The sequence below is a fragment of the Pholcus phalangioides genome, unplaced genomic scaffold, assembly GCF_987345545.1.
Source record: "Pholcus phalangioides strain wild (caught in Gottingen) unplaced genomic scaffold, Ppha-v1.0 ptg000001l_1, whole genome shotgun sequence".
NCBI classification, from domain to species: Eukaryota; Metazoa; Arthropoda; class Arachnida; order Araneae; family Pholcidae; genus Pholcus; species Pholcus phalangioides.
Window position 1 is genome coordinate 12,760,999 of NW_028301594.1, and position 18,661 is coordinate 12,779,659.

General features: G+C 35.5%; 1 protein-coding gene across 3 annotated transcripts in view; it reads right to left on the reverse strand.

Annotated features, from left to right (window-relative positions):
* LOC149089891 (zinc finger homeobox protein 4-like) overlaps window positions 1-18,661 on the reverse strand; it is a 308,904-nt gene that overhangs the window by 164,566 nt on the left and 125,677 nt on the right. The window contains exon 1 of one of the 3 annotated variants that reach the window (XM_089255311.1): window positions 4,138-4,421. The exons of the other annotated variants lie outside the window; for them this stretch is intronic. The gene's annotated coding sequence lies outside the window, so the exon portion shown is untranslated. Of the gene's footprint in view, window positions 1-4,137; window positions 4,422-18,661 lie in introns of those variants that run through there. 3 annotated transcript variants of the gene reach the window in all.

An 18,661-nucleotide genomic window follows, 5' to 3' on the forward strand; every position in this document is an offset into this window, starting at 1 on the left:
ACTGACAGACGAAATTTTGTCGCATTCCAAAATTTTCACGAACGAAACTCCGGAATACGAAATCAATTTTTTGGGTAAAGTGACTTCTGACATCTTTCCATATGAGCACAGAAATAATAGCACATACTGTACATATATCGAGGGGAGGGGGGGGTGCATCCATAGGCTGGTACAAAGAGGCGTGCCTCCCCCGTTCAGTGGAAAGAATGCGTCGACAGAGGCATTGCCCCCCCCCCCAAACCATGTTAGAGGAGGCGGTATCTGCTTGAGGGCCCAGATATGACTTGATTGGGGGGGGGGTGGAAAATATAGCTTAGGAGAGCCCGTCAACATTGGCCAGACATACTCCCCCACAAGAGTTGGGCTGACAGGGCTTTAGCCCTGGGCAATTCCAACTTGTTTTTGTCACTATAAATTAATTATAGATTCCTGCCTAGGGGCCATGGCCAAAGATGTATGGTTTCTTAGTGGATAAAAATCGCTTAGATTTTCAAAGAGATTTTACCCAATTTGAAATTTTGGAACCCATACAGAAATCAGGCCCTGCAGACAATGAAAATAGCAAACAGATTCGAAATTATAAACATTGAAGGAAAAATACGGGGTTTTCAGGTTCAAAAATATCTTTTAAGATATTGTGTGTTTATCAATAAACTTTTCAATTGTTTCTCGAACACACACAACAATGATTCATCAGCAATGAAGGCGCCATGTATGTTGAAAGCAGTGTACAGAAACAATTGACGTGAATTGATTCTGGGTATAGCTCATCGGTACTCGATGCCCTTAGTCACGCATTAAGAACTGAATTATAGACTTTAATTCAAGTCAGATGATCTTTAATTCAGTTTGAAGAATAATTCTAAATAAAGATCTCGATTACAGCAAATATCCAAATCACTTTAGATTCTCTGTGATAGGCACACAGTTATGAAAATATTTGATTGTTCAGTGCATTCGATAATGTAATCAAAAAATGAGGGATTAAAAGTCAAATTTGTTGTGTAAGTTGTATAATCCTCATTTTAAGAAAAAGGTTTTATTAGAATTGTTGTTGCCCATGAGGTTGCCCATGTTGAAAATTTTGTGATTTCACAATCTAGAAATGAAATATTGAAGCTGAGACTGTTCATTTTTTCTTTCAACAGTTCAGAACCTGTAGATTGCATTTCTGTACTTAAGTCAGAATTGATGACAATGTGACTTTTAGAGCACTGGCTTGATACATCCTAAACACATCTCTCCAATGTATTCAGGACCGACATTGAAATCCAGAGGTCAGTTAAGACCTGTAAATCACATGATTTTGGACCCATGATTTGGATGTGCTAGCCCTGTGAGATGGCAAGCGAAGCAGTTATTAGGGGTTCGAAGATGTTTGGTTTGTCAACGAATGTACTATGCTTTCCTTTCGGGCCCAGTATTTGAGTGGGTGCTCTGCACTTAAAGGCAATCAGACCAGCAATGTATTCTTGATATGGGGAAAAAAAAAAAATTAATTAATAAAATAACGCTTTCTGGAGTGAACATCTTAATAAAGAATTCTCAGTTGTTGGCCCTCGAGACAACAGTTGTTTAGCAATGCTTCAACACAGAGTAAGAAGATTTAAATTAGCTTGATCATTTTTTTAAATGACTGATTTAAATCACGAAATTTAGATTGTGTTTTCTTTACGTAACTTTAATGATATTGAAGTAAAAATGACCTGGCATGGTAGGCTTGTTATTGATATGTGGTCAACTTCGTGATTAAAAGACGTATAGAAGATCTTTGTGGTAAATATAGAGTTGAACTCAATCCCTAGATACAGTGCACAAAGAAGGCTGCTCTATTTCTAGATCTCGTGCATGGAAAAAATTGCAGAAAAATATAGGGAGTTGAACTTAGCACTCTTAGCTAAACTGCACTAAGTATTTTCAATGCATTACAATGTGAAAGGAATTATTTCTTGTATAAAGCCTTGAATTCTATACTCTAATTGCTAGATGTTGTACTAACATAAATATCATTGCGCTTTCGATATTAAAATTTTGAACTCATTAAATCTGTGAAAGAATAAAAATGTGTCAACTATTAAACAACATCATGCAAGACAGAAACACATCCACCAATTTTGTGCAAGAAAAAAATCTTGTCAATAGAATTTCTTTAATTTAGTTGATGCTAAATGGTCCTATGGTTGCACATCGAGTGAATCGAGAAACCAGCACCATGTGTGACACTGAGTTGCAATCAGGCATTCACTTTAATGGGGGGGGGGGGAGAAGAAGGTGAGTCTCCTCATGAATAAAAGCACTTTTCTCTACATGAAAAATGTTAATCCATAAAATTAATTTGGGCTCAATTATCTTTCACGTTACACAGAGATATTTGGTGTTCATATTTTTTTGCTTGTAGTTCGTTTGTAGTTTATTCATTAATGCTAAATTAAAGTATTGATTGTGAAAAAAACTGGCGATATGAAAATATGCATTCTTATTAACAAAATTTGTTTTTATAAATGAGCAATCAGTTCATTTCAACCAAAAAAAAACAACATGATTTTTTTCATATATCCTGTTTCTCAACATCATCTGTTTAATTTTTGCTCAAATATACGGTGTTTGAAAATTAGACCTTCATTAAAACTTAGTTTCAACTTTGTAATATGAGTGTTTAGCTTTGAAACCACAATAGGAAATTTCGTACACGCTTGAACCGATTTCCACTTAGTTTCTCATTAAGTTTCTTTAGTGAAATACTAGAATACATGCATTAGAAATATATAAAAAATAATTGCAAATATTCCCCCTAAAGTCACCCAACCCCCTTTTTCAGAAAAAAATCACATAAAAGGCAACAATACGAGAACGAATAACAATGACACATTGTTATTTTTTGTTAATTGTAATGATTTTTGACTCCTAAACAATGAGTTTTGATCAGTTTTGTAACAATGCGTATATCTCTTTTTAACGACCAGCAAAACAAAAGTGCATTTTCTCATCTTGATAGTAATTCAGGCGTAACACAAATTAACTTTTGGCAAATTACTTCGAAGTGGAAATTTCTAGTATAAATAGTGTCAAAAATTATATGTAAAACAAAATATGTATGTACATTATATTTTACACTATCACGTTTTCTAATGACTTTCGATCCCATAAAAAAGCATTTCTTTTCTTTCTTTTTGATTGACCAAAAATACAGGAGCGAATTCTCGACTGGGACACGTGCCCAAGGCCCCAAAATTTGCTGCCTTTCGCATGTTATGCACATGCCCCTTCCCCCCGTTTACATCTCTCCCTCAAAGGCTACACAAATGGAGCCCCGGAAAACTCAGGGCCCGAACTTGTGAGAAACAAGCCATGAGGGGGGGTGGGGGGGGGGGTCAACAGTTACGAAGTGTTTTGTTGACACTATATTTTCAAATGTAGCTTATTATTTGTGGGTCGAAGCGGTTTGATACACATTATGACTTAAACGCAGGCAATTTATCAATTGATACAAGCCATTGGGATTTACTAATTCTTTGATCAATAATGAATCCCTAATTAACACGCGTAATCGGTGTCACATTTGTCATGAAACACCGAGTTCCCATACGCCTTTTATGATAGAAATCTAAAATATTTCGTTTCTCAACATGAGGCAGTTTCCAAGCCAAAACATCCGTCTCTTTTTTTTCTTTAGTTTCCCCTATTTTCCGAGTTCCAAGAAAGCCACCTGGGAAGGGGGGGGGGAGACGAATAACAACACTCTACAGTGCCATCTTCTCCCCCCCCCCCACCAACCTCCTCCAGGTGGAAGGAACTGTCACACAGGCGACCTACTATACAGTACATACACACACACAGCATTGTGTGCCTCAAGGAAAAACAGGGAAACATGTGAGAGAATCGACAAGGAGAAAGAAAGCAAGCAAGCGTGTGTATGGGAGAGGGCAGCACACGCGCAAGAAGAGCCAACCTCGAACACCCCAAAACCAAACATAAACACGCGGGTTGTTGGGATCACTCACATCCTCGCCGTCAACATGACACACACAACCCAGGTGCACATGGGCACATTAAAACACATCCACCCCATGTAGGAAAAAGAATACCCCACGTTAAACCCCATAGAAAAATTTAAAATAACACCAAAAAAAAACTGACCTGTAATAAACACCAAATCCTGTAACATTTCACACTTCCTAGAGTTATTACCAGGTTGTCACGCTGAGGAGGAGGCGACGAAGAAGAAGCATCATTGCCCAGTCCTGACATCCGTCACTCAAAAAAAAAAAATCCACTTCCGAACGTCCGTCCAGAAAACTTCGATCCCGCGGAAACGGCTTTTGTTTTCATTAACTGTTAAAAAATCGCCGGGGCCGGACTCGCGCCTCGAGATGAGATGAGAGAGATCGTCACCTGAAGAAAGCCCGAGGATATCTGCATGCCCAGCGAGTCCGTCGCTGCGCGAAGGCGAGCGCCGAGAGGAGAGGGAGAGAGAGCGGGCCAACGATCACCCCCCCCCCACCTTATCGTTCGCCTCCCTCTCCCCACTCTCCTTCCATTTCTTCCATTTCCTCCATGAGCTTCGGCTATAATTAATTCCACGAGCGGAATTGGCAGCGTCCGTCCAATGAGCGAGCCGCGCAAACAGGGGCTCGCCTTTTATTGGTTACAATTATTTTCTTCTCTTTTGCGACGACCGGGTGGGGGAGAGTGTGATGATAAAAAAAAAAATAATAATAAAAAGAGATGGCGTAAAGAGAGAGAGAGAGGAGAGCGCCTCCCCACCTTGATTGGAGATGCATGGGAAAGGGTGTCCGCGGGAGAGCGTGGGCGGAGGCGCACGGTGTGTATGTATATGAATGGAGAAGAGGAGAGGGAAAAAAATCGGGAGGAGAGAGGGGGATAGAGAGCGTGAGAGACAATGACCGGACCAGCTCTTTTTCTCTCGCTCTCCTCTCTTGGCCGAGAGCGACGTCACTGTCGCCATCTGTCGGCAGGTCCGAGCGAGATAAACGAGTTTCCCATCATCGTCGGCGGAGAGAGAGAACGTTGCCACGGGGGTTTTCCTCGAGGGTGTGGGAGGAGAGAGAGAGAACCGCATACACATCCCTTTTATATTATCAGCGTCTCCGTCTCGCCACAGGGCGCTGCTCTCGATCTTTTTTTTTTTTGGTTTCGTATATATGTACAAGGTCTTTCCTTTTTCTTTTCCGAAGATTTTTCCTCTGGGAATCCGTCATGTTGTCAAGAAAAGTGTGTTTCTGAAAAGGCCACGAAGAAACCACGTGGCTGACTATTACACTCTCAGAAACAGCCGATGGAACTAGGACAGAATACTTGATTGCGAGAGGAGTTTTGGAAAATCTCATCCACAATCTAATATTCTTACATCATCCTGTAAAGAATCTGTATAATAATTTTGCAAGAATGTAACAAGATCCTTTCTGCGAAACCTTGGAGATTTCACGCGGCATTCCTGAAGTACAGTGTATTTCACGAAGAGAGTCCGAAAGTACTGTAAGGCCGGGATTACACTATAAAAGTTTTATAAAAATTCTTTTGTAAAACATGACAAATGCGACCAATAAGCTGATCAGTTGCATTTGCTCGAATGTAACCGATAAAATTATCGGTTGCATTTTTTCCAGTTTTATAAAATATTTTTTTATAAAATTTTTAATATAATTGAAGTAGAATATGGAAAAATATGAAAAATATCAGCATGAGAGAAAGAAATTATGATGCGATAATTTTAACCAACAAGGGAAAAAACCGACTAAATTTCTTGCGATTGCTTAATGAAAATTAATACGTAAAATGTGCTCACTTTTTGAAATCGAAAATAAAAATCATCTTGTAACAATTAGATAAAACTTCTCCAAGATAGCGGTGAGCGAAAATCTTTTGAGACTCAAAAAGCAGCAAAAACAAAGAATTGCGACATCACGACGAATTGACTTTTTTTCTTATTTGAGGCCGTAAAAAAATTCAATTTTGATATTTCCTCTGGTTACTATTTCACGGATATGCCATCACAGCTAAATTCTTTTTTTTTTTCTTTTTTGCTGGTTTTTATTTGGCCATATATTTTTCTATTTAATTTTGGAATCAACCGTAGAAAATTTACCCCTTTCAGACACCCATCGCGAAACAAGCTCATATACGAACACAAAACAATGCAGAAAAAAAACTAATTGAACAACATCGCGTACAAGACCTTACCTCACTAAACGGGTTTCGCATCATTTTTCAAGTCACAAGATTCATATAGCTCGTATCAAATAATCCTTATAGGCAAGGATCTTGATGGGCCTGCCAGGATGATCCCCTGGTCAGATTTTCCACGGGGGCCCAAGTATAGTGAATTTATATGTTTGTAAAAACACAAAATAAAAATACTACCAGGCTAGAGCCATGTCAGCCCAAAATTTAGGGGTCTCTCGGGCAACTTCCTGCCGAACAAACCCCAGTTAATGGAAAACTTCTACCCCCCTCCTAAACTGTTGTCACCTCGTGCACCACATACCTAAATGAAGCAAGCGCGTAAGAAATTGTGCAGCTGACATTAAACAAATGGAAGGACAAAGGAAATGAAAGTGCTTCATAGAAATTCAAGGAGAAAAAAAAAAGTGCGTTTTCGAAGCCAACTTTTTTCAATGACAATCTCAATTGTATTTCATTTTGCACATCAAACACTTGATACTTCATAACACGAAACCCGTCGAATGTATCGAAGCACTAAAGTGCGCGTAAACACCAGAAAACATTTCACTGTGAAAGATAGAGTTTGCAGAATAGTTTTCTCACGTTGCTTTTATACTCATGTGTTACATTTCGAAATATTTATACAAAAGAGGAGTAATTAGAATTGATTCCAAACGATTATGCTCATATTGGAAAACAGACCTTCCGAGCAGTGATATCAGCCTATGCAGCTCCTACCGGACTGTTACCACGAACAGGAAAATATATTTTCAATCTGGATAAATCCACTATATAAAAGATCGAAATTTTGTTCGTTGGATGGTCATAAAATTGAAGTTTTGTGCACTAACCACTCAGCTGCGTGTAGCAGGGCCGTCTTAAATGCATCATGGGCCCCCGGGCCAGATGACTTTTCTGAGGCCCTACCAGTCGAATTTTTGAAAATCTCAACCAGATCGATTTTTGTGAGGCCCCCTTTTCTCTTGAGACCCTGGGCCGTGCCCGTGTGGGCCAATGCCTTAAGACGAAACTGGCATGTAGTGTTTCGTTCAAAACAACGAGAAAAAAATTAACACATGAATCATTTGAGAAAAACTTCTATTTCGATTGGAAAATTATCAAAATCGCCACAGACAGCGATTTGGTCAGATGTGTTTATAGTACAACGATTGCTTGTTTGATAACTAATTCTTCACAGAAAAATAATTTTCATTGCAGAGTAAATTAACGGTAAAAAATAAGTCGTAATATAGAAAGTTTGTTATTATATAAATCCAACTGTAATTTCGTCCTACTACTGAATCGCACATGCACCTAGTCTATATTACCCCTTTGGAACCTCTAATGAATTGATAAATGTTAGGTGTATGTGTTCTGAACCTACATGAAGTTTGTTTCTGTATAATGCGTGTTATAGTCTAGTGCTGCCATTTATTTTTCGAACTATGAGTGAAGTGTAATGATTGAATATTTGTACTTTGGTAAGCATGTTGCTCTCTGCGACGAGACTGATGTTGTCCACAAAACATCTGGCGGCACGCTTTTAAAGAATCGTGGAAATAGAAGGATGCAATTGGAAGCGTTTCGTATTAAATACGTATAGTGGAGCTAATGCATACCTGACACGGAAATCAAAACAATTTCAGAAACCCTTCACGAAAGTAGACGACGAATGATTTATCCCCACAGTTAAATATTTAGTAAATAGTGCGAGACATTTTTATATAAAAAGTTGTCGTCTCGGATATTTTTAAAGCAGATTTCCCATCGACGTTTTCATTGGGTTTATTTTAATTCATATATTATTTGAGTCGCTTGTTTATTTGACTTTAACTATAGAATCCACAGAATAATCAGTAATTAAAAAAAAATTAATTTTCTGCAAAAAGGCAACTAAAATGTCTGCCTGCACACATTTTGGTTGAAACTTACACAACTAGTTATTTGCTATTATGGATAATTATTAACTATGATAATAAAGGTCCACGTAACCGAGAGAGAGAGAGACATTCTGATTCCCTCAATTTATTAACTATTGCCGACGAAAAGAAAAAACTGCCGTTTTTCCGATTATATATGTAATAATCTAGAAGGATTTGGTCGTAATTTCTCTCTTGTATTTCTATTAACAAGTCGAGTTAATATTAATAATAATTCTATGGAATAGAGTATAAAAATAGAGAAAAAAAACTAATGAAAATTAACACAAGCAAAAAACTATGGAAATATTATATAAAAACAACAGAAAAAATTTTTTAAATGTTTTGGAAGAACTTTTTTTTTCTACGGCCGTCACGTTGGATCAGTGATTCCTAAATGCTGTGGTTGTGATCAGATAGGGGTGCCGCGAAATATATCAAAAAATAGTGATTTAAATTAGTTTTTCTCTCAACCACCAGGTCCGAACGTGTCAAATCAGGGCTCAAAGCAACCAATAAGTCTATTCGTTGTATTCACTCGAATGTACTCGACGCGCTTATTGGTTCTATTTTTTTTTTTTTTTTCGAGTTCTATAAAATAACTTTTATCAAACATTTATAGTGTAATCCCATCTATGGACTGAGATTACCAGATTCAATATCGTGAAGCCGAGATTACGCTATAGAAGCTTGGTAATATATATATATATATTGCAAAACTTGAAAAAGCAACCAATATGCCTATGGTTGGTTACATTCGCTGCAATGTAACTGACGCGCTTATTGGGTGCATTTTTCAAGAACTTTTCATTTTTGCAGAACTTTTATCGAACTTTTAGTGTAATCCCAGTCTTAGAAGTGCTGTGTGATATTTGAAATCCTAACTTCTTTCCGTAAGATGCCAGGGTGTCGTGAATGTAAAAATTGGAAATTTCTGGGCTAGATCGAATTCATAAATGTACGAAAGATTTGCGCTTCAAAAAAATTAAGCCTATTCGTATATTTCGAAAAACAAGTCGCACCATAATTTTCCATCAAGAGCTAAAATTGAAAATATTTCTTGCAAGCCCTTTTTTTGTGAATTAAAAAAGTTATATAATAAGATTTTGCACATACTGTATTATTGTGCGATAATTTTTTTTTCTTGAAAATTACATACTTATATAGACATTAATTATAATTCAATGATCCAATTCAAAGTATAACTTGTTATTCTTTCGAAATGAAACTTTTTACCCTTCAAACCTTTTTTTTTTAACCGATTTCCATTCGATTTTGCTCAGAACACTTTCAGTGCTGAAAATTCCAAAACAAACTCGAAAACATTTATGTAAAAAGTTTCTAACAAAAAAAAAAAACCCACGCATTTTCTCAATTGTTTTTTCTTATATTTCTTTCTAATTCCAGCAAAATATTACCAAGAAAATTTTCAGTGAATAAGAGTACATGTCACAAGGAAGAATCCAGCAAAAGAGTGTGGATCCTCTTTTCTTTTAGTTAGACTTGTATACTGTAATTAATTATTGCATTACCATCGCAATTTCGTATTTTATATGCGCAGTTAATGATAAATAAATTGCTGTTAATTTTCAGCTGACTCACACAATCGAATTCGTTAGTTCTTTTTTGATATGTCTTCTCTATATCCTTGGCTCGGCCTCAAACAGGAAAACGCGATCAGAACATACACTACTTATTTTATTTAAAAAAAAAAGTATGTCAAAAAGGTATTTTTCTTTGAGATACTTCCTTAAAAACGAATCGGATATTGACGAAGCGTCGGCTCTTTACATACAGATGCCTATCCTTGATTTTTCTCCCCGATTTCTTTATACACCTGTCCGTGTCTAGAACATCCCACTTCCACCTTAACATCGGCGTCTCTTTCCCTACATTTAAAATGCAAATTTTCTTTTTCTCGCCCCGATAACTGCATTTTTCCTGTACATTTCTTGCACAATAAGATTTTTACTGATACGATTTGGGATATTTTATTGAAAATTGAATTATTTTGGAAAGAAATTGATTGTATTATGGACAAGAAAAATCGGGTGTTCTCAGTTGATAAGTTTCTCCATTCCTATTCTTCGCTAAGAATGTCTCACTCAAATAAAATTTCTTACAGATATTTCGTGTCACACAGAGGACGATGACGAAAATCGTAAATACTGTGAATTTCCTATGTAATTTTGAACGCCAACTGTCCGCGATAGCTTTATTCGAAGAACGGTAACAACGTTTCGAAAATTTCTAATATAAATTGCCATGTACAAAAATACAAAGGCCACAACAGACAAAATGCCCAACGAGGTGGCTGAAAAAAGATGCCCATAAAAAGATGGATGTCCCATATATATATAAACTATATCAAAAGAGTGATTTCTCGCTTGGTTTTGGTTTTTGCATGTTACATCTTATGTATTATTAATGTATGTCTTCTTAATATCCAATTTATTTTACAATGGATGATTACATTGTAAACCAAATGGATAAACAAAATTTCCCGTGAAATTAAGGAATAATTTACCAGTTTTTCCGATCGAATATTTATCGGTATCCATCGTACGACGGAAATGAATCTTCAAAGCTGAATAAAATACGCTATACGTTAAAATATTGCTTGAAACTTGGATCTTTAAACAAGAATAACATTTGATAAATCTCATGCTTACAGATTTACATTTAAATTTGATTTTGGCTGTTTCCTTTGAAAAAAAAAAAAAAAGGCAGAAAATGCACATGATAAACGTAATTATTTAATTATCGAAAGTAGTTTGCTTGCCCTACATTTTTGAAAAATCATAAAACTTGAATTTATTTATACTTTTGGATATACAGTCGGACTCGCTTATAACGAACACGTATATTTCCATGTCCCGTGAATTTCGTATGGCTTATCAATGCTATTTTGATTGCTTATATAACGAACACCTATTTCAGCAAACGTCTATAACGAATTTTCGGCCGATTTTCAAAGATGGAATTGTTAGGACTTTTGTTTCGACTCTTATCTAAATCTTTTTATGTGTAAATTTACCTTTCTGAAATTGATAATATCTCCTTTCTTTCCTTGGGAGACATTCTTGTAGGGCTGTTTTGAGTTCTGTAAAATCTTATTTTCGTTCTTTTTTTTTATACGTTTCTCTGTCAAATTCTTTGTTCGCAGAAAACCTAATTAGAAAGAAAGGATTGAGGTATTTATGCCCAAGAATCTACCCTCCAAACCACCTTTGTAGTTTATTTTCCATTTTCAAGCTAGATTTGAACGTTGGCTGTGGTGGTTTCATCGTGTGCAAATTAATTTTGAAAATGCCCAAGTGCAAAACGCTACTTGCTTCAAAAACTGTAGCTATACAGTTGGTTGAAAGTCAAAATGATCTTATACTAAAAAAGCCATTTTGCATTCTTATTTCGCAAAAGTGATTTAAACGCAAAACGTTATCACGAAATATCAAGGTAAAAAGACTAAATTTCCAATTTTTAATCTTTGTTAAAATATATTATTTAAATTTATTCACATTTTAAAAACACTAAGACTATTGAAAAATGCGTATCGTGCATGTAAAAGTTTTATTTTTCTTAAATACATCATTTTCAAACCAGTACAGATGTAATAAAGTTCGCGTATAACGAAGAGTTTCGCAGTTTTTTCTGACTTCCTTATAAGCGAGCCCGACTCGACTGCATTGGAACGTCGATTATTTTGTTTGTACGTATTAAGTTTGTGTATTTTGTTTGTATCTGTCTTCATTTCTGCAATTATTTGTTGAGATAAGCATGAATAAACAAGCAGAAATTTTGGATTGAATATGGTAGACATCAGTATCTTATTGTCATTTCTTAGCCATAGCATACTTATAATTTGCAATACTGAAGTCTTTTTATTCCAACTGCTTCAAAATCAAATATCTCGCCAACATTCCCGATTTCAATGCAGAAATATTCAAAGGGTATCAAATTAACTCGATACGAAACATTTTCATAGCAAAAAACTACGGAAACTGGGAAATACTGTAATAAAAATTCATAATAGCGGTCCTTTTTTTTCCATGCAATCCGCAATCTTTACTATAATCATAATTACAACTAGGAATCAAGTTGTAATATGCCAACATCAACAGACTTTATTTTTGTAAATTAAGCCCGATTTAAAAAGTAATTTATTGTTATTTTAAGATTAATTCCGCGAATAAGTAATCACATTTTTTCTATTTGATAAACCAACCAGAGTTAAAGCTGAAGTTTAAAATTGTTATTAACGATAATTATCTTTAAAAAAAACGTCGCAAATCCACTGTTGAAAATCGCATTTCAAATTTCGCGTCTTTCACTCTGGGTCAAAATGTAACTTTCCATCTTTAAAAAGTGATATTAAATAATTATATTATTATTACCATAAGTTAAAAACATTATACGTATTTTAACTTATGCCAAAAAATATTTTGAATCAGCTCTTCAACGCATAATGCAGCTGATAAGTTATAATCAATCAATAATCCATTATTCTGCTTAATTCATATCTGAAAGAAATTTCAATTACTTTATGTTCTGGCCTTTATAGATAACGGTGCATAGTTTTAAATTATTAATATGGTTTAAAAAAATGAATTATAGACTCATGCACATTGATGGGTTAGATTCTTAGGTTTAAGCGAGTCATTATGGGACACAGAAAGTCGAAAATATAAAACTAACTTTTCATATTCTGATACTTTCCATTTTAGTAGAATTTTCATCCCGATTAATTTTTTTTTTCACTGGTGAGGAAAAATATATCTTGAACAGCTACATATCGTGTATGTACATGTCCGGAAAGTTATCAGAATGCCGGCTTGGAGGATGAGGGGCCAACCGTGCATATACATTAAGAATAGATTTTAAAACTCATAGGTTCACAAACTTGCGTGGCTTTAGGGCCATATTTTTAAACGGAATTGATATTGTCCGGGCCGTATGGCATTAATTTGGGAACTAAGTATGACCTAATAAAATAATTTGAATAGTTCTTTTAATTACAGCAGAGGTTTTTATAAACGTCAATCGATATTCTTGAAAAACAATTTTATTTCGTATACGGGTGATTCTCAAGAAATTGGCCTAAATTGTGTGTCCAGCAGTTTACGTTCAATATATATGGCACAGAATTTTTTTTCCGTCACTTTCTATTTATATTCTATTTTCTGAGAAGTCACCACTCGTGCTTTTTATTTTTTCATCAATTGGTTTTCTGGAACAAATTTTCAGTTGTTAAGGAAAAGTCCTCCTGGCTCTGTCCTCCCCAGCCCATTTTTCCAATTTTACAATAACTTTCTATCCAAAAATAAAAATACATTTTTATTATCAATAATATATATGTTTACGAACACTATAATTTCATCTTTTATCATTTTAAATATTTTTTATGAATAGAACTTTTTCTAGCCACATGAAAATTTTTTACAGCTTTTTTTTCTATTCGTGGCAGTTGGAAAACATTAGTTTGAGTCCTACACCACCAGTTACCACACAGGCGTATCAAATTTTCTGTTGAGAGAAGGTTAAAGAATCTAGCCATCACTTGAACCTCCTTTTAAGTCAATTACAATTTTAAATTAGTTCACAAATGAGATTTATTCAAGAAAAAAAGAGGCTAGTGTCTATTAAATGTCCCTTTCCTGGCTATTTTTTTTTGTGAAAAATATAAAATGCAAATTATTTTCAATTTAACCTCATGTTTCAGCTGAGACTTATTTTATTTTTGAAAAGCACGTTTCTCCAACATGCTTAGGTTTTGATTAGAGTTGCAACACATGTAAAAATGTCTTTCTCCAGGCATAAGGTAACCAGAAGAAAGGTTTCATATAATAAGTTACAGGGAGCAGGAGCAGTAAAAAAATCCAAATTTTTTTTGGCTGAAACAATACTTCAACAATGTTTCATGTAAAGACTTTGCTTTGAGAGTGCATTTCGTGGTCCAGCAAAACTGACAAATTGGAAATCTGTTCTTATAAAACTGACGAGAAACGCAAATAAAAAAAGAATAAAACTGAATTAACAGAAAAAATTATTCAGAGCATGAGTGCTTGTCCAAGTGGAAAAAAATAAACTGCCAAAATATATGGAACATGTTGCGAGTGTCAAGCATAAATATCAAGTGATGAAATATAGAAAATGCCACGTAGGATTTGCCCATCTCTTAACATGGTCAAAGTTGAATTTTTATTTCACCATTAATTTTGAACAAACTTCGCTGCTGACTATATTTTATTTATCAACAGGTGAAAAAGTGTCCCTAAGAATTTTTTTGGATTTTTTGGGTGGCATTTATTTTCGATAATTATTAGTATTTCTTGTCCAATTTCGTGAGGACGACCCACGTATGTTAAGAATAGGTTTAAAAAAACCCATAGGTTCACAATCTTTCGTGGCTTTCGGGCCATATTTTTTAACAAAATTGATATTTTTTTGGGCAGTATGGTTCAAGTTTGGGAACTAAATATGAATCAATAAAATAATTTTAATACTTCTTTCAATGATTATACATGCTGCATTTAATCTAATATTTTAATAAAATATATATTTCTTTACTTGAGGAATAAAATTCCGAAATGGAGTGAATTATTCCGTGGGCAGCAAATGCACCCATGATTAAAAGTGTAAACCGTATCACAGTGTTGTAAATAATCTTAATATCTTATTATCATAGGTCCCTCGAGAGATCACGGTTTTTATGGTTAACGTTGTGTGTAGTTAAGGTGATTGTTTGCATTAGATCTTCGCCACTGTTTTGATCTTGAGCTATTGTCCATGCTACAAAGCATATGTTCTGGTCTTGTGCCAGTAATTATAAATGTCAATAGGCCAAAAAAAGTCGATCTTCAGATGGATTTTTTCATTGAATTTCTTCTGCAAGTCATATAAGAGAAGTTCCAAGTGCAGAGGATCCCGCTAGTAACTTTTTCTTTCCAAACCGTCGGGAAAAAGCGTTGTAAGCGGAAAAATGTTTTAAACGGGGAATCTCGAGTATTAGTAAAAGTTGGGACCACAAAAATAAGTCGTACTATAAGCGGGAAAATGTTCATAGTGGAAACGTTATAGGAGGGACCCACTGTATGTGTCTCTAGATGGCGACATTACACGAGGTTTCATGTTTTTTTGAAGGAACTAGAGTTCAATACCATTTTCTTATGCAATGAAAATTAGCTTTTACGACATCCAAGGGACCGGAAAGCTTTTGATAATAAATTATAACTGTGGTGTCGTTTGAACCAAGGTTGGTGTTTTCAGAATTCGTGCTGCGAAATATATTTTCCAATGGCACTATCGTGGAGTGTGGTTATTTCGCCCACGGTCTTCGTGTGTGACGCTTCCTTGAAGTCAGTTGAGAATCGTCGGCCTTCAAGCCGAAGTCACTGAGTCCAGTTTTGTCAATTTAAACTTTTAAGTCGTTATGAGAAATAGTAAAAATTATTTTAAAGGTTTCTAACTCCTACAGTAGATTTACTAATGTTTAAATAAAGATAATTAGATAACTGGTTCGTGGTTCATAACTGTTCATATCATGAAATAATTCATTGGAAATTATAATCAACTACAGTAGTCCGTGAAAAAAATTTTGTGGACTTGGTGACTTTTTGCTTTAACGCCGACGATATATAAAAAGAATTCATTTTCTATGCGTGTTCTCTATACACATCTACAATTTTGTACCGATCTTTCCTAAATTTTGCATACATACTAAACACAACCCGGCTTGAACGATAGGCTACTAATTTAAAAGTTGTCAAAGCTGGTCTAAAGGCCGAAACGGGCGAAAAATTATTGGGCAACAATGCTTTGCAAACACCAACAATGACTTTTGGAATGTTTATTTTAGCTATCGCGGTTCCCAAACAATGCGTTTCAGGCATGTTTACTTCTTTACAATGGTTTGTCATTTCGCTTATGCTCCCGGTATCTAGAGAAACCGCAGTCAGCGCCGAGAACTATAGCTAGCAATTCCATAAAGCTTAAAACAACGAAGAATACACGGATAGATTCGAAATCATGGAACGATACTTGTGCAGTAATTTTCTTTGAAAACTGAAAAGGAGGGGGGGGCCTGCCCATAGAGATACGTGGCTTGTAGGAACTCCAATGATTGCAATGCTCTACAATTCTGGAAATATGGCTGTCTTATTGTCATAGTTATCGGTAGAAAATGCAGACTTTGTGTGAATACCGAAATATAGAAATTTCTTAAGGAAAAAAACAACAGCTGAAGCGAAGAACTGAAAAAAAAATCAGCAGAATTCGGCTGGGAATGCTATTGACGTTACAGCAGAGATGTCGCCATAACCGAGTTTGACTGTCGTTATGATGTGCAATACGAATCGTATTACGAAGAATAAATAATTTTAAGCGCTAGGGATTGGGGGTGGGGGGATGGACTAGACAAAGTTTGCGTCCCCGAAGACGTCAAGACGGCCCAGCCGTGTCTGTTGTAACAATGCCCTTTTGACACTTTTCCTTTAAACACGAACTTATATACAGTAAAAAACCCCGTTAAGTCGTCACCCTAATAAGTCGTCATTTGTCTTCAGGCCCTTCCAGCTTACATAGGCAATAATGTTATTAAACCTTCGTTTCTGGTCGATAATTTCGGTTAACTCGTCACTATGAAAAAGTTTGAGAAAGAGGAACAGACTATTTTTATGGCTCCCATAAAAAGAGTTTATTAACAGCATTGTTAACCATATGCTTAAAAGTCCCCTATATGTATACAAATGGAACAGTTTAGGAAACGAAAGTTACTCTGGGGAAGTTCATTTGCTGACTAAGGTTTTTGAAACGTTAGGGACTGTTCGAGCTATATCTCATTCCTCTGCATGGGCCTTACTAATTTAGGGCTTCAAATTTAAACAAAATATCTTTGTTGAAAAAAATCAAGCATTCTTTCACAGGTCTTCTGTTTACTCCCCCCCCCCCCCCACGTCAAAAGTGTTAGAGATTACCCTGTAGTTGTATCATGAACTACTGATGAAGAATTAAAACACTAAAATTAAATTTGATATATATGTAACATTAATGAGCAATATAGAGCTCTGTTATGAAGAAAAGCTACCAATTTTAACAGTTGTTCTGTTAGTCTAAATTAAAAATTACTAGTATAAATCAAAGTGTACCAGTACATTTTACCACAATAAGTTAAGTACTAAGAGATAAAAAAAAAAAAGGTAAAAAAAGTGCTATTCATTTTTCTTTTGCAATCCATAAATTTTATTAATATTGTAATTTTTATTTATACTTTAATAACTGCCATATTACTTTAAATTTATACGATTTTCCCAACATTGAAACTGATGGCACTCCGCTTAAGCAGTCATAATTTTTCGATAACATGAGGTGACGACTTATCGAGGTTTTACTGAATGTATTATTATATCAGGGCTGGACGAATCCCAGATGCCCAGTCGCCACAGCGAATATAAAATCGGTATTGGCGCCTAAAACTTTGTGTACGATTGCTAAATTGGAGTCTATGAATGACACAAAATTTTCAGATTTCATGCGTCTTTTAACATAGGAAAATAATATAAAATTCTGGAAAAGTCGAAAAAACATTATTTAGGACCGTTTTTCTAGATTAAAATCATTCTTAGAGTTCCTAAGAAATTTGGATGGCACCTAATTTTTTTTTTTTTTTTTTTTGATTCGTCAAGCCCTGTATTACATCACACTTGATGCGAATGACGGGTCTCCATGGATTATTTGTTTATTTTGAATACATCCAATTGACTGTTTTAGAAAAAGATCGAAGTAAATTACATCCGTTAAGTCAAGGTGTGTACTGAAACCGGATTATCCATAGCCGCAGTAGTGGGATTACAAATTCAAGAAACACTCAATAGACCAGGGGTTCTCAAACTGTACGCCGCAGCACCCTTTGTGAGGCGGGCCGACAATTGTTTTTCGAAGAGATCTGTTAAACTGCTCTGGGATGCCCCAGATAAGCGTTGATTAGGGTAAGGGGCGCCACTAGTGGAAAAATTTCGAGAACCCTGTACTAGACTATTCACTAAATCACTGGATATATAGGAAAAAGCAAAATGCAATGTCGACTAAATAATAGTATTTTATGATGTCATGTCACTATTGCTTTCAGTTGGAATCCATATTCAACAATGGTCGATGAATAACGATATGGCCATCCGGAGGAAAAAACACACACAACATACAGTAGTTTTAGTTCCACCAATAAACAAGGGCCTAATACACCACACCTCCAACTAACAAGATCGACAAAAAATAAAAAATGATGTGTTGACTTGTCTGGTACATCACATATCACGTCATCATTTACTGCGTATCCACATCCAATAATAGCTAATTTGGACTTCCATCTCAAGAATCCACAGTGAAATAAGTCATTGTAAAAGTAAACAATTCGGAATTTTCCGTCAATGGCTCTGTTTCAATTAAAACAATTTACATACATAATCCTTGAATGTGCATTTATATCTCATTTTTGTGAGCCCCCTCTTCTTTTGAGGCCCCCCCCCCCCGTGCCGTGTCCGCCAATGCGTTAAGACGGCACTAGT